General features: G+C 44.2%; 1 protein-coding gene across 7 annotated transcripts in view; it reads right to left on the minus strand.

Annotated features, from left to right (window-relative positions):
* PUM2 (pumilio RNA binding family member 2) overlaps positions 1-22162 on the minus strand; it is a 4949642-nt gene that overhangs the window by 4209813 nt on the left and 717667 nt on the right. The gene's annotated exons all lie outside the window — the stretch shown is intronic.

The raw sequence follows: 22162 nt of genomic DNA on the forward strand, positions 1-22162 counted from the left end.
AAGTTGGCTCACTCTCTTCCAGACTCTCACTTGGGAATAGACAGCTAACTAGGGTTGCTAGGCAGGAATGGGCCACAGGGATCTGATACCCCACCGCCTGACAGAAAGAGTACACCAATGGTATGCAGGCAGAGGAGCCATTGGGGAAGGCATTTTCTGTAACACTGCATTGTGCACCCTTCTAAACTTTAGCATCTTTATTGAATTATCACTTAACACACAGGGAAATATACATTTACATAAAAGGAAACAAACCATATTACCACATTCTTAGTTTCAAACATCAACATATTTTCTTTTTGTATTATTTAGTTATTTATTTAACATTTGTTTACTGGAAAAGTCCAACTGGGACAGAGCCCATTTTCAGCTGAAACCTGGGGGAAAATATTCCAGACGCATGTCTTTGGAATGTGGGAGGAAACTGGAGCACTTGGAGAAAACCCACGCGAAAGTGGTGAGAACATGCACATGCAGCCTCCGGACAGAAGGCACCCCAGCAGAGAATCAAACCTGAGAAACTCTTGCTGTAAGGCGACAATGTTAACAGCTACATCACTGTGCCATCCAGTCAGCCAGCAATAATGTTACTATCATCAATCCATCGTTACATAAACTGTTCAATTCTTGCCTTCCCTTAAATCTCACTTCTCCAAAACATTACTTTGCAATTACTGTTCCCACAATTTCTATTTTTCTATGTAATTTACTCCTTTCTCCATTCTTGTGTTTGCTTAGTTTTTAAGCTGTATATATATATATATATATATATATATATATATATATATATATATATATATATACACACATACACATCGATAGATATAGATATACATCACAGACAGCAGACAACCCAATAGTGTCTCACAAACACAGCCCATAAGGCATAAACTCATACAGCCCATAAGGCACAAAGTACAGTTTTGTACCTACCATAAATGTAGATGTCCGAACTGGATAGCATCTGCAGTCATAACAAATGGGTTGTCCTGTCGTCAGGCAGCCCTTCGGTCGGCCGGATTCCAAAGTCTGGGTCCGGCTTCGGCTGATGTCGCACTTCACCCGACGTCATCTCTGCTGGTCTTCGGGTATAAAGGCATCAGCCGACGCCATTTTCCACAGTGTTTCTTGCCCCAGATGCCAATTGCCCTCTTGGAAAGCTAAATTTTGGATAAATGCCAATGTTTCCAAAATAGTAGAAGGCAAACACAAAAAATGAACATGTATGTACATATATACAAACGAATACACCATAAGAGACTCCCCCCCAGCTAGCTATTAGGAGGGTAAATACCCTAGGAGTACCACAGAGGGGAAGGAGGGAGGGTAATCCTGACTGCAGATGCTATCCAGTTCGGACATCTACATTTATGGTAGGTACAAAACTGTACTATGTCCTTCATGGATGCATCTGCAGTCATAACAAATGGGTAGAATACCATAGCCAAACTAGGGAGGAGGAATAAAAATTATGGTGTAGTCAGGATCCCTTGCAGTACAGCAGTGGCAAACCCTGCTCGGGATCTAGAATATAGAGGTAAATTATAATGCTTGGCAAATGTATGCACGGAGGTCCAAGTAGCCGCCTCAATAATGTCCTTGGTTGCCACTCCTCTTAAGAAAGCTGTGGTAGTGGCTGTAGCCCTTGTAGAATGAGGTCTTATGTTCTGTGGAATTGGTTTTCCATGGTAGGAGTAACAGAATCTTATGCAATTTCCTATCCATTTGGAGATTGTCTGTTTGGAAATTGCTTTTCCTTCCCTTCCTGTTGCATAGGCTACAAACAGCTGGTCAGTTTTTCTGTTACCTTTGGTTCTGTCCAGGTAGTAGCGTAACTGTCTATGTACATCCAAGGTATGCATTATTCTTTCACCTCTGTTTTGTGGATTGGGAAAGAAGGTAGGAAGGTGGATTGCCTGGTTTAAAGACACTCTGGATACCACCTTAGGCATAAATGTAGGATTAGTTCTCATGGACACCCTATCTTGATGGAAGATTAGGAAGGGTTGCACTGCCATTAAGGCCTGTAGTTCCGAAACCCTCCTTGCTGAAGTAATAGCCAGTAGGAAAGCAGTTTTCCATGACAGGTGTTGTAGATCTGCTGTTGCTGCTGGTTCAAACGGAGGGAGTGTCAACTTTTCTAGTACAAAATTCAAGTCCCATTCTGGTAATGGCGGTTTCCTAGGAGGTTTTACATTCTTGATCCCTCTGAGGAACTGCCTGAGTAGAGGATGTGAATAGACAGGAGGATCATAGCTGTATTCTGCTGAAATAGCTGATGCATGTATCTTGATGGAGGAATAGGACAGGCCTGTATGTAGAAGCTCTGCCAAGTACTCCAGAATGTTAGCAATATCTATGTTCGACACATCTTTTCCTCTTTCAGTACTCCAAATGACGAACCTTTTCCATTTTCCTGCATAGTTCCTTCTTGTTGAAGGTCTGCGGGCTTCAAGGATAATGTCTTTAACCCTTGGTGAAAGGTCTGGGTTAGTTACTGCTATGTGATGTTCCAGGCAGTCAGTTGCAAGGTTTTTAGGTTTGGATGTATGATGTTGTAGTTGTTCTGAGTTAACATCAGAGGCATCAGGGTATTGACCACATTTTCTCGAGACACGCTCCTCAGCAATGGGTACCAGTGTTGTCTTGGCCAGTTCGGAGCTATCAGAATTATCCTTGGACGTTCCTCTTTGATTTTCAGTAGTACCTTGTGCATCAAGGGAAGAGGTGGAAATGCATATGCTGTCAGGCCTTTCCAGCTGAAGGATAGAGAGTCCACCTTCCATGCAAGTGGGTGGAATGTCCTTGTGCAGAATTTTTGAGCTGGTGATTGTGGGGAAGCGAATAGATCTATTTGTCGCATTCCCCATTTCTTTGTGATGGCCTTGAAGATGTCCGGGTGTAGCATCCATTCGTGAGCATCCGAGGTGGTTCTGCTTAAAATGTCTGCTAGGGTGTTCTCTTTCCGGTACAAATATTGCCTGTAACTGGATGTTGTAGCTGAGAGCCAGATTCCAAAGGTCCAAAGTCATTCTGCATAGGGGTAAGAATGAGTGCCTCCCTGTTTGTTGATGTACCACATGACTGTGGTGTTGTCTGTCCTTATCATCAAATGGCCTTCTTTGAGGAATGGTCTGAATTTTAGGATTGCCAGTTTTACTGCCAGCATTTCTTTTTGGTTTATGTGCAGGTGCAGCTGGTCCTGAGTCCACAGTCCTTGTAATGCATTTGTCCAGCATGTGTGCCCCCATCCTAGGTCTGAGGCGTCCGTTGTGATGGTTTGGTTTGCTCGAAAGTTGTGGAAGGGTAAGCCTGGGTTTGACTGGCATGCCCGAGCCCACCATAGAAACTCCTGTTTTAAGCATGGGATTAGTGGTATTTCTGTTTCTAAGCTGTGCCTGTGTTGAGACCATACATTCTTTAGGTACCACTGTAACTTTCTCATATGCAGTCTGGCATGTGGGACCAAGATTATGCATGATGCCATGAAGCCCAAGGCCTGCAGAACTTTTCTTGCTGTTAATTTGTTCTGCTTTGTTAATGCCAAGAAGTAAAGAGGGAGCTCTTTTTGCTTTTCTGCAGTTAGGAATGCCATCTGTTTTACTGTGTCCAATTCCGCGCCCAAGAAGGTTCTTGTCTGGGATGGTATCAGCCTTGACTTTTGTAAATTGACTGTGTATCCCAGGGCTTGTAGCAAGTATATGACCCTTTGTAAATCTGTTGTCAGCTTGCTTTTGTTGTCCGCTTGTAACAGGCAGTCGTCCAGGTATGGATAAATTTGGATTCCCTGTACTCTGCAGTGAGCGATTATTGATGCCAGGCATTTTGTGAATACTCTGGGCGCAGTAGATAAGCCAAAGGGCAATGCTGAGAATTGATAATGCTCTGATCCTGCAAGAAATCTGAGGTATCTTCTGCAATTTGGTCGAATGGGGACGTGCAGGTATGCCTCCTTGAGATCTAGAGTTACCAGCCAACACTCCTTGCCCAGCATGGGAAGAAGTTGCTGTAAGGTCAGCATTTTGAATTTTGGGAAGATGATGTATGTGTTTAAGATGGACAGGTCGAGAACAGGTCTCCAGTTTTTCTCTTTTCTTGGTACTAGGAAAAGTCTGGAGTAGAATCCTTTGCCCTGTTCTGTTATTGGTACTCTTTCCACAGCTCTCATCCTTATCAATTCCGCTATCTGGTGCAGGGCTTCTATTTTTTGATTTGGGGGCAGGTTTGGCATTCCTCTTTTTACTGGTAAAGTGTGGAAGTGGAACCGGTAGCCTTGGTCTATGGTTTGCAAAATCCACTTGTCTTTTGTGATATAGTGCCAATTTTTCGAGAATAAGGCTAACTTTCCGCCTAATGGTGCTGCTTTTTGCTCCCTGGTAGGCGGTGTCAGAGTCAAGTCACTGTGATTGTCCTGTTGCAGTGGCAGTGGTTGTGTCTGTGCCTCGGTTATTGCCTTGCCACTGTCGTCCTCTGTAGGCACCTCCTCTGGATTGATTTCTGCCCCTAGAGCGTCTGTTCCTGCCCCTTTGTGATCTTGTGGAGTCAGGAAAGGACCAATTTTTGGCAGGCCAGTTCCTGCTAAACCTTGGGGGCTGAACCTGTAGGAAATCTTTAACTGTTTGTACAGATTTTGCCTTCTCTTCCATTTTCTTCATTACCTGCTGGGCAGGTTCCCAAATAGACTGGCCTTATCCATAGGAGCATCCAATAGCTTAGCTTTAACATGATCCGTAAGACCTGTTCTTTCAACCATGCATGCCTTCTTATCACTGTGCCAGTCATGGCTGATCTAAATGAAGCCTCCAGTGCATCATAGCCACATTTTAAAGAATGGTTACTAACCTGTTGGATGTTATTCACCATTTCTAATACATATTTCTTATCTAAAGATTCATCAGAGGACAGCTTTTAATTAACTGATCAAGCATAAACTCTTGGTATTGGATCATGTGAAACTGACAGTTTAAAGCTCTAGCTGAGAGAGTAGCAGAGGTGTAGACTTTTTTCCCCCATCTCTCTAAGGACCTGGATTCCCTTTCAGAGGAACAGGGTTTTTGCTGTGGTCGAGGCTACTGCCTTAGGCCCCTGGGATATAGTTTCGGGTCTGCAAGTGGGGCCTTGTATAGGTGGTGATGAGTGTCTGGCACCCTGTAAAATCTATCTGGTTTGGCAGGGGCTGGAGGTAAAGAATCAGGTGCAGTGCAGACATCATTAAATGCATCGTCCACAACAGACAGGACAGGAGGTATAGCTAAGGGCCTATGTTGTGGTAAGTGCAGAAAAGTCCTAAGCCTTTTCTTGAATCTGAGAAATCTTGTCCCTGCCATTGGAATTGTTCTCTCATGGCATGTAAGGTTTCCCCAAAGGAGAATTCCTCTGGTGGAGAGGCAGCTGGAATGGATTCTTCAGCATCTGAATCTTCATAATTGGAAAAGGGAGCCTCTGGCTGGTCTGTAATGTCTGAGTCATCCGCAGAATCATCAGAGGACACAGGCTCGGGGGGCTCTGCTCTAGGTCTCTTTTCTGGGGGCTGAGAGGCCCTGTCTGGGTGAGATTGGGATCCCCTAATTAAGGATATTAATCTTCTGCCAGAGAAAGCATTTGTGAACTAGAAGTGGGCCTGAGTGAGGGTGGTTTAACAGGCACTGATTTAGCTGATTTGGCTGCTTTAGCCCTGGCAAAGGCCTTAATAGACATGGCTGCAGGAGGCCTAGCAGCACCACGTGCTGGGGTAGAGATATCCAAAGGGATGGTGTCTGATAAATCAGTAGGAACCACAGTTGTAGGCAAAATTTCTGAGGCTGATTCAGGTAAGGTAGCAGGAGCCTCAGTAGTAGTCATGGATTCGGCTGAAGATTGACCAGTTTTCTCGGTTTCGCCGAAACCGAGACACTCAGCTTGCTTAACCGTGGTTTCGGACGAAACCGCGGACCGCGAGTGTCGGTCTTTTTCTTTGCGTTTTTTAACAATTTGGGTAGTCGGAGGATCCGACGGCATAATGTACGCAAAATCTGAGCCGAAAAACTGTTCAGCAAACTCCGACCGATGCCTAAGCGTTGCCGGTTGAAGGAAGCACAGGCGAACAGGCTGCTACGTCGTGGTCTGGGCCTAAGCAAGGCAAACAGTAAGAGTGGAAATCTTTATGAGGTATTTGTTTCCCACAAGTTAAACAGTTATTGACTTTTTCTGACATCGGCTGAGGCAAAAAAGAGTCCCCAACGGGGTACTTAGCTTTTTAGAAGTCTTCGAAGTAGTATTCGGTAGTAGTAATCTCTGGATCTGACCGACCGGCACTTGCGAACAGCTTCTGCTTCGGGCGCCACGCGGCAAGAAAGACGGAGGAAAATGGCGTCGGCTGATGCCTTTATACCCGAAGACCAGCAGAGATGACGTCGGGTGAAGTGCGACATCAGCCGAAGCCGGACCCAGACTTTGGAATCCGGCCGACCGAAGGGCTGCCTGACGACAGGACAACCCATTTGTTATGACTGCAGATGCATCCATGAAGGACATCCTTGGTCTACTATATTGAGCACCCATTTGTCATCTGTGAAGGTAGACTATACCTCTGCGAACCTAGCTAACCTTCCCCACAAAGGAAACCCAGGGCCCGCAGATGTAGGCACAAGAAGGCCAAAGTCATTGAGAATGTTTGCTTTGGGAAGCTGGATTAGAACTCCACGATTTAGCAAAAGAAGAATGCCATTGTTTAGCCCTTTGAGGGGCAGAAGCCTGCCCTCTGGAAGATCTGAAACTCCTAGGCCTAGAGCGACCCTGCTTGCCAGGATCAATGAAAGACCAATTCTTGGAAGGATAATATCTACTAAACCGAGGAGGCTGAACCTGAAGGAAATCTTTTACAGCTTGCATAGATTTTGCCGTATCCTCCAACTTTTTCAGTACTTCCTCAGCCTTATTACCAAAATGATTGTCCTTGTGCAAAGGAAAGTACAGTTGTCTACACTAACCATAAATGTAGATGTTCGAGTGTATTCACTGTTGCAGTCATTACATTTGGGTAATCTGCTGGCAGGTTGCCCTCAGTCAGCCTGAATTCCAAAGTTTTGGGTCCTGCGTCAGTTGCTGTCTCCTCTTCCATGATGTCAGGTCATCAGGGGTATAAAACATGCAGCCAATGCCATTTTCTATAGTTTTTCTTGCCCCCGATGTCAGGTGCCCCCAAAAAGGTAGCAAAAAAAAAAAAATATATAACTATATATCTATATATATATATATATATATATATATATATATATATATATATATATATCCACACACACACACACACACACACACACACACACACACACACACACATGCATCAATATAAACTTTACCTTCATCTAAAAGCAAAAACAACACATAGGTTGTAGAAGATAGTGAACGAAAGATGAACTCCAGAATGACAGAGGGATGGTGGGAGGGTAACCTGGACAGCAACAATGAATACACTCGAACATCTACATTTATGATACGTGTACACAACTGTACTATGTTCTTCGTGTTTCACTGTTGCAGTCATTACACTTGAGTAGAATCCCAAAGCTATGGTTGGGAGGCTGGAGCTATACAGCATTAGGAGTGGCTATAAGGCCCTGCAGAACTGAAGAGGCAAAGCCTGCCCTGTATTTAGAGTAGAGAGGCAAATGATAATGCTTAGTAAAGGTGTGAACAGAACTCCAAGTAGCAGCCTCTAGAATGTCTTTGGTTGGTACTCCCCTTAGAAAGGCTGCTGAAGTAGATGCAGCTCTGGTGGAATGCCCTTGGGCAGGGGTTTACCATGGTGTAAGTAGCAGAAATGGATGCAGTGGCTTATCCACTTTGAAACTGTCTGCTTTGATATAGCCTTGCCATCTGATCGTGCAGCATATGTCACTAGTAATTGTTGAGTTTTTCTTAGAGCTTTGGTCCTGCTTAAGTAGAATCTTAGCCATCTGTGTACGTCCAAGGAATGCAGAATTCTCTCCCCCTTGTTCTGCGGATTTAGATAAAAGGTTGAAAGATGAATTGTTTGGTTAAGAGCCACACTGCAAACCACCTTAGGCATAAAAGTAGGATTTGTCCCTAGAGATACCCTGTCTGGGTAAAATATGATAAAATGCTCTACAGCCATGAGGGCCTGTAGCTCTGAAACTCTTCTTGCTGAAGTAATTGCTAGAAGCAGAGCATTTCTCCATTATAAAAACTTTATATCAGAGGTAGCAGCTAGTTCAAATGGAGGCAGGGTGAGCTTTTCCAACACAATTGAGGTCCCATGCAGGCAATGGTGATCTTCTAGGAGGCCTTACATTTTTGGCTCCTCTAAGATACTGCTTTAGTAAAGGGTGAGAAAAGATTGGTGGCTCTGCATTGTAATGAGCCGAAATGGCAGAGGCATGGATTTTGACTGATGAGAAAGATAGGCCTTTGTCAAGCATCTCAGTTAAGTATTGTAATATCTGAGGAATATGTGGTTCTGCTGTATCAGTTCCTTGTGCTTGATTCCAAACACAGAATTTCTTCCATTTGTCAACATAAGATTTTCTAGTACTAGGCCTTCTGGCTTCCAAAATAACATCCATCACAGCTTTACTGAGAGGTGCCGTTCATATGATTACATGAATAGCCATGCTGCCACGTTCAGAGTCTGTAGTTGATTGTGCAGGATCTGATTGTTTTGCTGGGACAGTAGTTGTGGTCTTTGAGGCAAGGTCCAAGGTGGGTATTGAGACAAGTTCCTTAGGATTGGGTACCAGTATTGGTGGCGACAGTACGGGGCAATTAATATCATCTTTGGCTTCTCTTGTCTGACTTTTAGGAGGACCTTGGGTAGAAGAGGCAGAGGAGTAAAGGCGTAAACTGACAGGTTTTTCCAACTGAAGAATAGGGCGTCCACTTTCCATGCTTGTCTGTGATACGTCCTTGTGCAGAATCCTTTCAATTTATAATTTTGAGGAGAGGCAAATAGATTTATGTCTGGGCTCACCCATTTCTCTGTTATCATGCTGAATACTTGTGGATTTAGTTTCCACTCGTGAGGATCCATCAGGTTTCTGCTTAAGTCATCTGCCAGAGAGTTCTATTTTCCTGGCAGGAATAGAGCTTGAAGATTTATTTGGTAGGTCAAAGCTGTGTTCCACAGTGCCATGGCTAATCTGAAAAGGGGGTATGAGTGTGTGCCCCCTTGCTTGTTTATATACCACATGACTGTGGTGTTGTCCGTCTTTATCAGTAGTTGTCCTGGATGAAGCAAGTCCTTGAAGGCTGTTATGGCATTTTGAACAGCTAGCATCTCTTTCTGGTTGATATGTAGATGCATTTGTTTTGGTGCGTATATGCCCTGAATTCATCTTCCTGCCATTTGAGCCCCCTAGGCATAATCTGATGCATCTGTTAAGGTTTGGCTGGCAGGGGGTAGATTGAAGGGCCGTCCCATGTTTTGGCGATAGGCCTTTGCCCACCATAGAAACTCCTGTTGCAGGCAGGGGATGAGAGGAATCATTTCTTCCAGACTGTGTGAATGTTGACTCCACAAACTTTTTGGGTACCACTGAAGTTTCCTCAAATGCAGTCTTGCAATATGGAATTAGTAGGATGCAGGATGCCATGAAGCCCAGAGCCTGCAGAATTTGTCTTGCAGAAGACTGTGTTGTTGTTGCCATCAGATAAGTAAGTAGTCAGCTGCCTTTGTCTGTCTGGCATGAGGTAAGCCATCTGGGCAGTTGTATGCAAACTTGCACCCACGAATGTTATATTTTGAGAGGGTACCAGTTGTGATTTCTTTTCATTTATAGTGTACCCTAGGCATGCAAGAAGCCTTTTCACAAACGCCAGGTGTCGTAGAAGAGTGTCCTTGTTTTCTGCTTGAATGAGACAGTCATCCAAGTAAGGATATATCTGAATACATCTTTGTCTGCAAAATGCAATTACTGGTGCCAGGCACTTTGTAAAGACCCTGGGCACAGTAGATAAGCCAAAGGGCAGTGCAGAGAATTGGTAATGCATTAAGCCAGCCTTGAATCTGAGGTATCTTCTGCACAACGGTCTTACTGGGACATGCAGGTATGCCTCTTAAGTCTAAAGTCACCAGCCAAGCAATCTTGCCCAGCATGGGCAGAAGCTGTTGCAAAGTGGGCATTTTGAATCTTGGAATGTCCAGGTATGTGTTCAAAATCGATAAATCCAGTATTGGCCGCCAGGCCTTGTCCTTTCTGGGTACCAAGAACAGTCTCGAGTAAAAACCTTGTCCTTTTTCCTGTTCTGGTACTGTCTGAATGGCCCCCATATCCATGAGGGACGTAACCTGTTTCTGTGCCTCTGCCCATTGTTTTTTTGGCAGGTCTGGCCAACCATTTGTCATTGGCAGAGTGTGGAAACTGAATCTGTATCCCTGTGATATGATATTCAGTACTCACTTGTCCTGGGTTATTAACTGCCAATTTTGAGCAAAAAGTGCAAATTTTCCCCCTATGGGTGCTGCCAAAAGATAAGTGCTTGGTGTAGGCAGAGGGAAGTCATTGGGATTGCTTTCTGTAGGTTTGCGCGTTATCTCCTCCAGATTTGGAGGTGGAAGCGCCCCATTGCTTTGACCTGTACGAGTCTTGAGCCTGGTACTGGAACCCTTAGGGTATCTGGATTTGCCCCTTTGAGCTCTGTCTGACACAGGAAAGGACCAATTTTTTGTAGGCCAGTGTCTACTGAATCTAGGTGGCTGCATTTGCAAGAAATCTTTAACAGTTTGCATAGACTTAGCTTTGTCTTCCATTTTCTTTAAAACCTCTTCTGCCTTAATACCAAACAGAGAATCATGCTATAAAGGTGCATCTAGCAATTTAGCTTTAACATGATCAGGCACATTTTGTTCCTTTAACCAGGCATGCCTCCTAATCACAGATGCAATAACTGCGGCCCTGCAGGAGGCCTCAAAAGAATCAAAACCACATTGCAAAGTATGCTTTTCAACTTATTCAGCTGCATACAATAATTCCTGCAATTCCTTATTTTCTGCACATTCTGAAATCATCATTTTCTGTTTCAGCAATCCCATAACATGTTGTTGGTACTTAAGCATATGAAATTGACAGTTTAAGGCCCTGATTGCCAAGGTTGCAGATGTATAAACCTTTTTTCCTCCATCTGTCCAGCGCCCTTGAATGTCTGTCGGAGGGGGTAGTGTTTTTTGCTGTTGAGGCCTTAACTCCCTTTTGACCCTGTGAAATAGTTTCAGGATCAGCAGCAGGGTTTCTAAATAAAAAATTATGAGAGTCAGGGACCCTGTAATACCTGTCAGGTTTACTGGGAACCGGAGGTAAAGAGTCAGGGGTCAGGCTTGACTCCAAAAAAACATCTTCCACAATGTCTAACACAGGAGGAATGGCTAAAGGCTTGTGCTGAGAGAGAAGGAGGAAATCTCTGAGCCTCTTTTTTTTGATTCTGAGAAGTCTTGACTCGCCCAGTGGAAATGCTCCCTCAAAGTATGCAAGGTTTCTCCAAATGAATAATCCTCAGGAAGATATGCAGATGGAATAGACTCCTCAGCATCAGAATCCTCATAGGGAGGTAAAGACAATTCCTGATCAGAAGAAATAGAAACCTGATCTGAAGATTCATAGTCAGTGTCTTGCCTAGGCCTCTTATCTGGAGGGGGATGGGTACCCCTGATCAAGGTAATAAGGTCTTCAGCCATTTTGGCCATCTGTTTTTTAGGCATAGAGGCCTGTGCACATGGCTCAGGCGTCTTTTTTTTAGTTTTAGAAGGTGTCTTTGCCTTTGGTTTTGCAGCTTTCATCGGTTTGATATAAAAATGTTGAAGTCTGAATACACCCTCAGAAGCCGGTGCCTGCTCAGCAGCACCGGACCCATCCGAGGGAGATACATCCGTCTGTCCAATACCTTGAGTATCTTGCAGCATGCTGAACTCCACATGGGTGTCGGTAGAGGCCTGCGACTCTAAGGTAGCGGGTATCAGGGGCTGTGAAAGCGCCTCTCTGAGTACCGGCGAATCAGCGACTGGATTAGGAGAAGCTTTGTCGTAGGTTTTGGATCTCGACTGCCTTTCTCTGTCCTTTTCTTTACTTTTTTTTATGTACTCCGGTAGTCGGACTGCTATCCGACGACATCTCTGGGTAGTTAAATCTGTTTCCAAAATACTTAGATGCAAAAATATACAGACTCTTAATAGTGCATTGGTTAAATCTACCACAAAACCGACAGCCAGGCACGTTGTGATCAGGGCCGAGGCAAAGAATACAGTATAAATGGAAATCCTTATGAGGCATTTGCTTCCCACAAGTAATACAATTATTAACTTTTTCTGACATCGGTAAAAAGCAAGAAAAAAGTTTCTCCAATGGGGTACTTAGTTTTATTTAAGACTTCGGTTCTGAAACTCAAACACGAATATTTCAGTAGTCGGCCGACTGGCACTTGCGAAATGCTTCTGCTTCGGGCACTGCGCAGCAAGAAAAGACTGAAGAAAATGGCATTGGCTGCATGTTTTATACCGCTGATGACCTGATGTCATGGAAGAGAAGACAGCAACCGACGCAGGACCCAAGACTTTGGAATTCAGGCCGATTGAGGGCAACCTGCCAGCAGATTACCCAAATGTAATGACTGCAACAGTGAAACATGAAGTACGTACAGTTTTGTACCTACCATAAATGCAGATATTCGAGTGTATACACTGCTGCAGTCATTACACTTGGGTTATCCTGCCGTCAGGCGGTCCCCGCAGTCGGCCCGAGTTCCAAAGTCTTGGTCCGGCGTGGGTTGCTGTCGCTTCTTCCCTGACGTCAGTATGCCAGGGGTATATAAGATGCAGCCGACGCCATTTTCTTCAGTTTTTCTTGCCCCAGATGTCAGGTGCTCCCCAACAAGGTAGACAATGTAAATTGCTAACAAAACATACATAAGAAAAGCAAACAAATACTTTCTGTTATCAGCAAATACTCCCCATAGGTAGCAAAGGGTAGAATACTAGGGTAAGTACTAACAAGTAAGAGGGGAAGGAGGGAAGGTAACCTGGGACTGCAGTAGTGTATACACTCGAACATCTACATTTATGGTAGGTACAAAACTGTACTATGTTCTTCGCCTTCCCTTGTTGCAGTCCTGACTATTGGGTAGAATCCCAAAGTCCCCAAAGGGAGGTCGGCAACCAATAAAGTAGCAGAGCTGACAACATGCATGGCGCCTTAGTGGCGCGTCAATGCTAGAATTAGAGTTCATGGTACGGCGTCATTTCCTCCTAGAGAAATGCCCCATGTGTCAGAAGACAAGCTGCTTATCCCAAAAATAAACCTGCACCAATAAACAAATACAATATAGTGCAGCCCTAGTAAATGAGCTCAAATAAAGCTGGAATCCCGCACCCTGAAACACAGGGAAATGGGGAATGTAAATTGGAATGCGGCAAGTTATAGTTTGACACATCTACATGTTTGGTAGGTACAAAACAAAAGAAACAAGTAACTGCTGAGACTGCCTAAAATCTTTTAGTCCTGCTCAAAAAGCAGAGGTGGGCCAGTGTAACAAATTAAAAAAGTGGCCTCTTTTTGAGGATCTTTGAGGCCAAGGGCAAACGTGGCAAAAAAGAGGGCAGAAAAACACCATGGGCGGGTGAATTATTGCTAGAAAAGTATGCACTGAACGTAATAATGCTGCTTCTCCTTATGGAAAATCAAAAGGGCTCTAATATGCTGTTAAGTGGGCCTTGGTAGCGTGATTTGCTAATCCCTTCTGGAAATAAAAAACTGAAAATACTAACAAAATGCAAAATATTTAGTATAATCCACCTAGAAATGGTTTGTTTTGACACAGGTTTGCCAAAAGAACTTAAAACAAAACAGTAACTGAGGTAGGAGCTCTAATATCTTGAGTGAATAATTGCCTTTAGCATGAAACCTGTACAAACAAAGGTACCAAAATCTTTTTGTGAGGCTTTTGAGGTGAGCTGAGTGATAGAAAAAGAAAAAGACTGGTTTAAGCCACACTAGAAACCACCTTAGGATTACTCAGTAAGATAGTAAGTAGCCATACCAAATTAGCTCTGAAAATCACAAAGGGCTCTAATTCCATAAAATAACTCAACTTTAACACCCTTCCTGCAGTAATCCAACACAACTTTGCCTCTAGCCGCAACAAAATATTTAAATTTTGTAGAGGAAGTCATTTCAACACAGAATGTGCTAAGATGAAGGATGGACAAAGTGAGATGGGTCTTGAGGGGTAGGAGCTCTGAATTGGGGTCTGATGAGATAATAAAGAAAGAGGAATTGCTTGAACAAAACATGGAGGAACAAAGGTGGAGTCACAATCATAGTAGGCTGGTGCTGCTGTCAATAATTCAATGGAGATCCTGGCCTGTCCTGTCTGGCTAATTAGTAATACCCTTTAGAAAGAGGTACAGAGGCTCTGAAGTCTCAAATTTAGCACTGTAGTGCAAAAATAAAATCTCTTCCATTTTCATATACACTTTTCCAAGCTGGGTGTGCTGAAGCACTAACATCCACATTTCAAGCTGGTTGTTTAGAGCTGAAGCGAACATGTTCAACACAGGAGCCTCCTCTATGACACTGGAGATAGGGTGAAATGACACGAAGATCCAGAGCGTCCTTCTGAGATCTTACATATTGTAGCTGCAATATATCTGCTAGGGGGCTTCTTTACAGACAGAAACCTTGCAGGAAGAGAAGTTTTCGGGGCAGGCTGGAGCCATCAAAATCTAGAAATTGGCCTGTCCTGTGATAGAGTTAGTAATACCTGCTTCTGGGTTTGTAGGTGAGGTGCAAACAGATGTGTTGTGAAGGTTTTTCAACACCTGACCTGGAAGCATTCCAACTGGTTGGTGAGCACAGAAATGGCCACTTTGGCAGCTGGTGGTTACATGGAGAAGCCAGCTGCATCTATGTCTGGAGTTTGTAGTCTTCTCAAATTTCTAAATACTGAAAGTGCTGTTCCACTCGGTGGGGATCCGCCCAAATGTCTGCTCGCCTCACTGCTAGGAGTTCTGTGCTCCTGGCAGTACCACATCCTGAAAGGAGTACAAGAACACCTGCCCTGGCAAGGAAAAATTTGTGCTTTGGCAAATACAGGGATAGATGCTTTCCCCTTGCTTGTTGATGTACCACACTGACGTAGATGTGCAGTGTCAGAATCAGCACACCAGAATCCATGAAATTTAGATGCATACATCAATGCAAGGATCGCACTGATCGTTCTCTCTGTTGATGAGATATGTAGATGCTGTAGTCTGGCAGGCCCTTGACTTTGTATCCACTTGGGCTTTAGATGAGCTCCAAATTCAGTGTCGAAGCATCTGTCGTTAAAATCTGACACATGTGACTTGGGTCACAGAGAGTCCTTGTTTAGGTGACATTCTGAGCCCACCACAAATGACAGTTTGAAGGCAAGGTATTCCAAATCTTGACAGTGTCAAATCTTAGAGTCAAGTAGTCCATACATTTGAGACTCATTGAAGCTCGTAAGTATGCAGTTTGGCATTGGGAAGCGCAGAATAAGATGCCATGAGTAGATATGTTGGGCTTCTGTGTTTAGAGTCCTTGCAATGCAGAGAGAATGGTTGATGGAAGTCTTAGTTTCGTAACTAGATTGTTTATGCAAGGTTAGCTATCCATCTGGGCTGCTGTATTCCAGTCTGATCCAACTTGAGCAGAGATCGTACAGTCGCGGACTTAAGGACGTCCACAGAGATACCTAGGCATCTTAGCACTTGAGAGTGTCCTTCAGATGCTGCTGAGGTGTTGGATTTTCTCTTGGTCAGAATCAGCAGATGCGCTAATCCAAGATAAAACTGAATGCCTTGAAGCCTGAAGTAAGCTATCACATGAGCCAGGCTTAACTGAGATACTCTGTAAGCATGATAGAATCCAAGGAGACTCATGCAGTCATCGATGGAGAGGTCGAAAGGGGGAAAACCCATGAAGTTTCTTCTGACAATCTTATGAAGTATAAGTGTAAGCTTCCTTGATTGGTAGGATTACCTTCCAGTGAGACTTAAAAGAGACAGTAAGCAAAGCCAAAGGAGATCAACATGGTGGCTGTGGGAATGTCCAGATAAGTGTTGAGTCATAGATAAATCCAAAATTGGTCTCCACGTGTTCCCCTTCTTTGGTACTAGAGACAGGAGGAGAATAATGTCCAACATCTAGCCCGGCCCATGAATGTGCCTAGATTCCCATCTGAGTAACTGAGACCCTATCTCCTTTAGCTCTTTCTTTGTGGAGGAGGAACATCTGGCATGCCAGCAGAGGGGCATTGTGTGAAATAAAATCTGCCACCTGTGATGTCTGATATCCAGTCTGCATTCACTTAAGAGGTGACCAATCACTGTTGCCAAAGGCAACGTCTTCACTCCCAAAGGAGCTGCCAATATGTGAGTCCACTGGCCTAGACTGGGAACCAGGTCATTGGGTGATCCTCTGGACTGACCCCTGCACTCACCAGGGGAATCCTGAGCAGGGCAAATGTCACCCGAGGAGCCTAAAAGCAGCATCAAAGGCTATACAAAGAATCCGCGTCTACCACTACCAGCAAATGAACCAACTAGGGATATTACACCCAATAAAGGCCCGGTTTCTACATCAGCCGAGGCTTTGATTCTGAAATCTTTATGTCTCTGCATAGACTTAGCTTTGTCCTCCATTCTTCTTTAAAACTGCTAAGTGGCCCGGTCAAATAACACATACCCACCACTGCCTCTTTCCTCTTTCCTGGAGGCAACATGCTTTACTGAAATTCTGATTTAACAACCATAGGCCCTGAGAAACAGTTTCCAACTTAATTGCTCACTCGAGGAGGCCTGAACAGAATCAAAACCACTCTGCAACAAATGCTTACCACAGTGTTCAGACACATGGAATCAAGGTTCCAATTCTTCACACTCAATAAACAAAAGCCAAAGCATCCACCTTTACAGGAGGAATAGCTGGGGGGAGGCTGTTACAGTATTTAACACAATGACAATTTTTTCAACATTCAGAGGAGTGGAAGAAGCTCTATTTTTTCTTACCCCCCATGGGAGAGAGAGGTCTGAAATCAAAAAAAACTCTGCAAGGTTATCCAAAGGAGGAATTTAATCATCTTAGAATCTGAAAAAAGCAGAGGCAAATGATTGGAACTCCAAAACAGAACTCTGAAGCAGCAGAACACCCTATAATATAACTAAACTGCTCCGTGGGAAGCCAGGAATCAGGGTTCAGAGAAGCCTCTGCAAACCTAATCAGCCACCACATTCATTCAACCACACAGGAATATCAAGAGGAGCATGCTGAAGCAAAAACAAAGAACTCCCTAAAGCAAGCCTGTGAGCCTGAGTAGGAAAGGCCGGCTCTTTGAAAAGAAGGCCCTAGAGGAGGTGGGGAGAAGAAGAACAAAATCCTGGGAGGAGCTGAAGGCCTGCATCTTCCCCTGAGAATCAGAATAAGCAGGCAACTCTTACCAGAGTGCTACTACAGCTCTGACCGCTGTGAACACTCTACAAAACTATAAAACTCCTGTTCCTCCCCTAGGTTCCTTATCAGAGACTGCATAGTTTTCCTATGAGCCCCCTTCCAAATCTTCAGCCATTTTAATTGCAAGCTTTCTAACACTCAAGCCCAATAGGAGGAGCTACAGAGAACAGTGCAAACCCTCCTCTAGTGGCCTCTGGAAACAGAGAACGTCAACCCTAACTACCTTGGGAAGAGACAAGAGACACAATGTATGAGAAGCCCTCAGCTGGCCTACTTCATCCGGGGCATGTGACAGTACCTGCCTTCTGACAACATCTAACCACAAACTGACTGGCCTGAGCCTTCTAAGGACAGAAAAGGTCCTAGCACCAACCTCGTCTAGACTTCAACGTTTGAAACTGCTCGAAAAACCTGCAGGCCCGAAGCCGAACACATCGGCTGACATGAGTATAATTACAGCAGCGGACACTAACTTCCACAGTAAGCCATGCGTTAATAATTAAGCGAATGACGCCTAGCACAAGGCGGCCAACCAACACTCCACGACTGGGGCCTAATGAGGCCCACACAATGTATGATAACGCCCTATCGCGCTGGATCTGTACTATGTTTATCGTATTACACTGCTGCAGTCATTACACTTGGGTTATCCTGCCGTCAGGCGGACCCCGCAGTCGGCCCGAGTTCCAAAGTCTTGGTCCGGCGTGGGTTGCTGTCGCTTCTTCCCTGACGTCAGTACGCCAGGGGTATATAAGATGCAGCCGACGCCATTTTCTTCAGTTTTTCTTGCCCCAGATGTCAGGTGCTCCCCAACAAGGTAGACAATGTAAATTGCTAACAAAACATACATAAGAAAAGCAAACAAATACTTTCTGTTACCAGCAAATACTCCCCATAGGTAGCAAAGGGTAGAATACTAGGGTAAGTACTAACAAGTAAGAGGGGAAGGTAACCTGGGACTGCAGTAGTGTATACACTCGAACATCTACATTTATGGTAGGTACAAAACTGTACTATGTTCATCGTATTACACTGCTGCAGTCATTACACTTGGGTAAAATCCCAAAGCTGAGGTAGGGTGGCTGGTTCTATAAGGTATTAGGGGTGGCTATAAGGCCCTGAAGAACTGCAGTGGCAAAGCCAGCTCTGGATTTAGAATAAAGAGGTAGATGATAATGTTTGGTGAAGGTATGTACAGAACTCCAAGTCGCTGCTTCCAAAATGTCCTTGATAGGTACTCCTCTGAGGTAGACAGTTGAAGTGGCTGTTGCCCTGGTGGAATGAGACCTAATGCTGTTATGTGCAATTTTCCCATGGTGTATATAGCAGAAACGTATACAATGCCCTATCCATTTTGAAACTGTCTGTTTTGAAATGGCTTTTCCCTGTGTTCCTGCAGCATATGCAACAAATAATTGCTCAGTTTTCCTGAAAGCTTTTGTTTTGTCCAAGCAGAAGCGTAACTGCCTGTGTATGTCCAAGGAATGTAGTAGTCTCTCCCCTTTGTTCCGTGGATTTGGATAAAAAGTTGGCAAGTGAATAGTTTGGTTTAGAGCCACACTTGATACCACCTTTGGCATAAAGGTAGGGTTTGTTCTTAAAGACACCCTGTCTTGGTGGAAAATGATGAAAGGTTCCACTGCCATTAGTGCCTGTAATTCTGAAACTCTTCGAGCTGAGGTAATTGCCAGGAGCAGAGCAGTTTTCCAAGAGACACATTTTAAGTCTGCGGAGTTAGCTGGCTCAAAAGGAGGTAAAGTTAATTTTTCCAAGATGAAATTGAGGTCCCATGTTGGAGTTGGTGCTCCACGGGGCGGTCTTATGTTTTTAGCCCGGTCTTATGTTTTTAGCCCCTCTCAGGTACTATTTTAGCAAAGGATGGGAAAAAATTGGTGGATCTGTGTTGTAATGAGCAGAGATGGTAGAGGCATGGATCTTAATGGATGAAAAGGAGAGGCCTTTGTCCAACATCTCAGTCAAGTATTGTAGAATCTGAGGAATGTTTGGGACAAGAGGGTCAAGGCTGTGAGCCTGGTTCCAGGCACAGAATCTCTTCCATTTATCCGAATAGGCTTTCCTAGTGCTAGGCCTTCTGGCCTCCATAATGACATCCATAACCGCTTTGGAGAGCGGCATTGTTTGCTTGACTAAGGAATCTGCCATGCAGCCAGGTTAAGTCTTGAGCTGGCCATGAAGTATCTGACTGTTTTGCCGAGTCAGAAGCTGTGAGATTTGAGGCAAAATCCATGGTGGTCATTGTGCTAAGTTCTTTAAGATTGGGTACCAGTGCTGGCGTGGCCAGTCTGGGGCAATCAGGATCATCTTTGGCCTTTGTCTGGCTTTTATGAGTACCTTTGAAAGGACAGGTATTGGTGGGAAAGCGTATACTTGTAGATTTTTCCAGCTGAATGAGGGGGCATCCACCTTCCATGCTTGTGGGTGGTAAGTCCTTGTGCAGAATTTCTGTAGCTGGTAATTCATTGGGGATGTGGAACAGATCTATGTCCGGGCTCCCCCATTTCTGTGCTATCATCCAGAACATTTGCGGATGTAATTTCCACTCGTACGGATCCATGATGTTTCTGCTTAAGTCGTCTGCCAGTGTGTTTTTCTCTCCTGGCAGGAATTGTGCTTGCAGATGAACTTCATAGGTTATAGCTGTGTTCCACACGGCCATGGCTTGTCTGCAGAGGGGATATGAATGTGTGCCCCCTTGCTTGTTTATGTACCACATAACTGTGGTGTTGTCTGTCTTTAGTAGTAGTTGTCCTGGATGCAGATGGTCCTTGAAAGCTATAAGGGCATTTTGTACAGCTAGCATCTCTTTTTGATTGATGTGAAGATGCCTTTGTTCTGCGGTCCACTTGCCCTGAAAACATTTTCCTGCCATGTGTGCTCCCCAGGCATAATCCGAAGCATCTGTTGTCAGTGTCTGCCTGGCTGTGGGTTGAGTGAAAGGCTGTCCCTTGTTGAGGTGACAGGCTTGAGCCCACCATCGAAACTCCTGTTGAAGGCAAGGAATAAGTGGTATTACTGTTTCCAAACTGTGACAGTGTTGAGACCAGACACTCTTTAGGTACCATTGTAGTTTCCTCATATGGAATTAGTAGTATGCAAGATGCCATGTAACCCAAGGCCTGCAGAATTTTTCTTGCAGGGAGTTGGGTTTTTGTTTCCATCAATTGGAAATACTGAGTCAGTTGTCCTTGCTTGTCTGGCGTGAGATATGCCATCTGGGCCGTTGTATTTAAGCTGGCACCCAGGAATATTATCTCTTGTGAGGGCACTAGTTTTGATTTTTCGTTTACTGTGTACCCTAGGCAAATTAGCAGTCTTTTTACAAACGCCAGATGCTTTAGAAGAATGTCTTTGCTCTCTGCTTGAATAAGGCATTCGTCAAAGTATGGGTAAATTTGAATTCCTTTTTGTCTGCGAAATGCAATTACTGGTGCCAGGCATTTTGTAAAGACCCTGGGCGTAGTAGATAAGCCAAAGGGCAGTGCAGAGAATTGGTAATGCATTGAATCTGCTAAGAATCTGAGGTATCTTCTGCAATTTTGTCTGATAGGGACATGCAGGTATGCCTCCTTGAGGTCCAAAGTTACGAGCCAAGCTTTCTTGCCCAGCATGGGATGAAGCTGCTGTAGTGTTAACATTTTGAATTTTGGAACATCCAGGTAAGTATTTAGAGAAGAAAGATCCAGAATGGGCCTCCAGGCTTTGTCCTTTCTGAGAAACAGAAAGAGTCTTGAGTAAAATCCTTGTCCCTGTTCCTGTTTTGGTACCTTTTGAATAGCTCTCATGTCCATGAGTGCTGTAATTTGTCTTTGAGCCTCTGCCCATTGATTTGGTGGCATATTTGGCATTCCTTTTAACCTTTGCAGAGTGTGAATGTGGAACCTGTAACCCTGAGACACCATATTGAGAACCCATTTGTCTTTGGTGATCATTTGCCAATTGTGACTTAAAAGTGCCAGTTTCCCCACCAAGGGGGCTGCCAAGAGATGTTTGGCAGCTGTAGTGGGAAGTCATTGGGGCTGTTTTTTTATAAGGCTGAGGCCTGTCTTCCCCTTCTTTCTGGGTTGAAGAACCCCATTGTCGAGGCCTGTAAGTACCTTGTGGTTGACCTCTGCCTCTTGGACGTCTAACTGCCCCTTTGAGGTCTGAAATTGGAAAGGACCAATTTTTTGTTGGCCAATTTCTGCTAAATCGAGGAGGCTGAACCTGTAAGAAATCCTTCACCGTTTGCATAGATTTTGTTTTATCCTCCATTTTCTTTAATATCTTTTCTGCCTTAACTCCAAATAAAACATCCTGCTGCAAAGGTGCATCTAAAAATTTTGCTTTAACATGATCTGGTAATGTCTGCTCTTTTAACTAAGCATGTCTTCTAATGACAGACCCTGTAACTGCTGCTCTACAGGAGGCCTCCAAGGAATCAAAACCACATTGCAAAGTATGTTTTCCCACTTCAGCTGCATGCAATAAATCCTGCATTTCCTTATAATTAGGAAGATCTGAATTTGGAAACATTTTTTGTTTCAACTGAGACATCAAATATTGCTGGTATTTAAGCATGTGAAACTGGCAATTTAAGGCTCTCATTGCTAAAGTTGCAGATGTATACACTTTCTTCCCCCATCTGTCTAATGCTCTGGAATCTCTGTCAGAGGGGACTGGATTTTTTGCTGTAGAGGCTTTACCCCTTT

Source organism: Protopterus annectens, chromosome 1.part0, assembly GCF_019279795.1.
Source record: "Protopterus annectens isolate FY-2018-M chromosome 1.part0, PAN1.0, whole genome shotgun sequence".
Classification (NCBI taxonomy): domain Eukaryota; kingdom Metazoa; phylum Chordata; order Ceratodontiformes; family Protopteridae; genus Protopterus; species Protopterus annectens.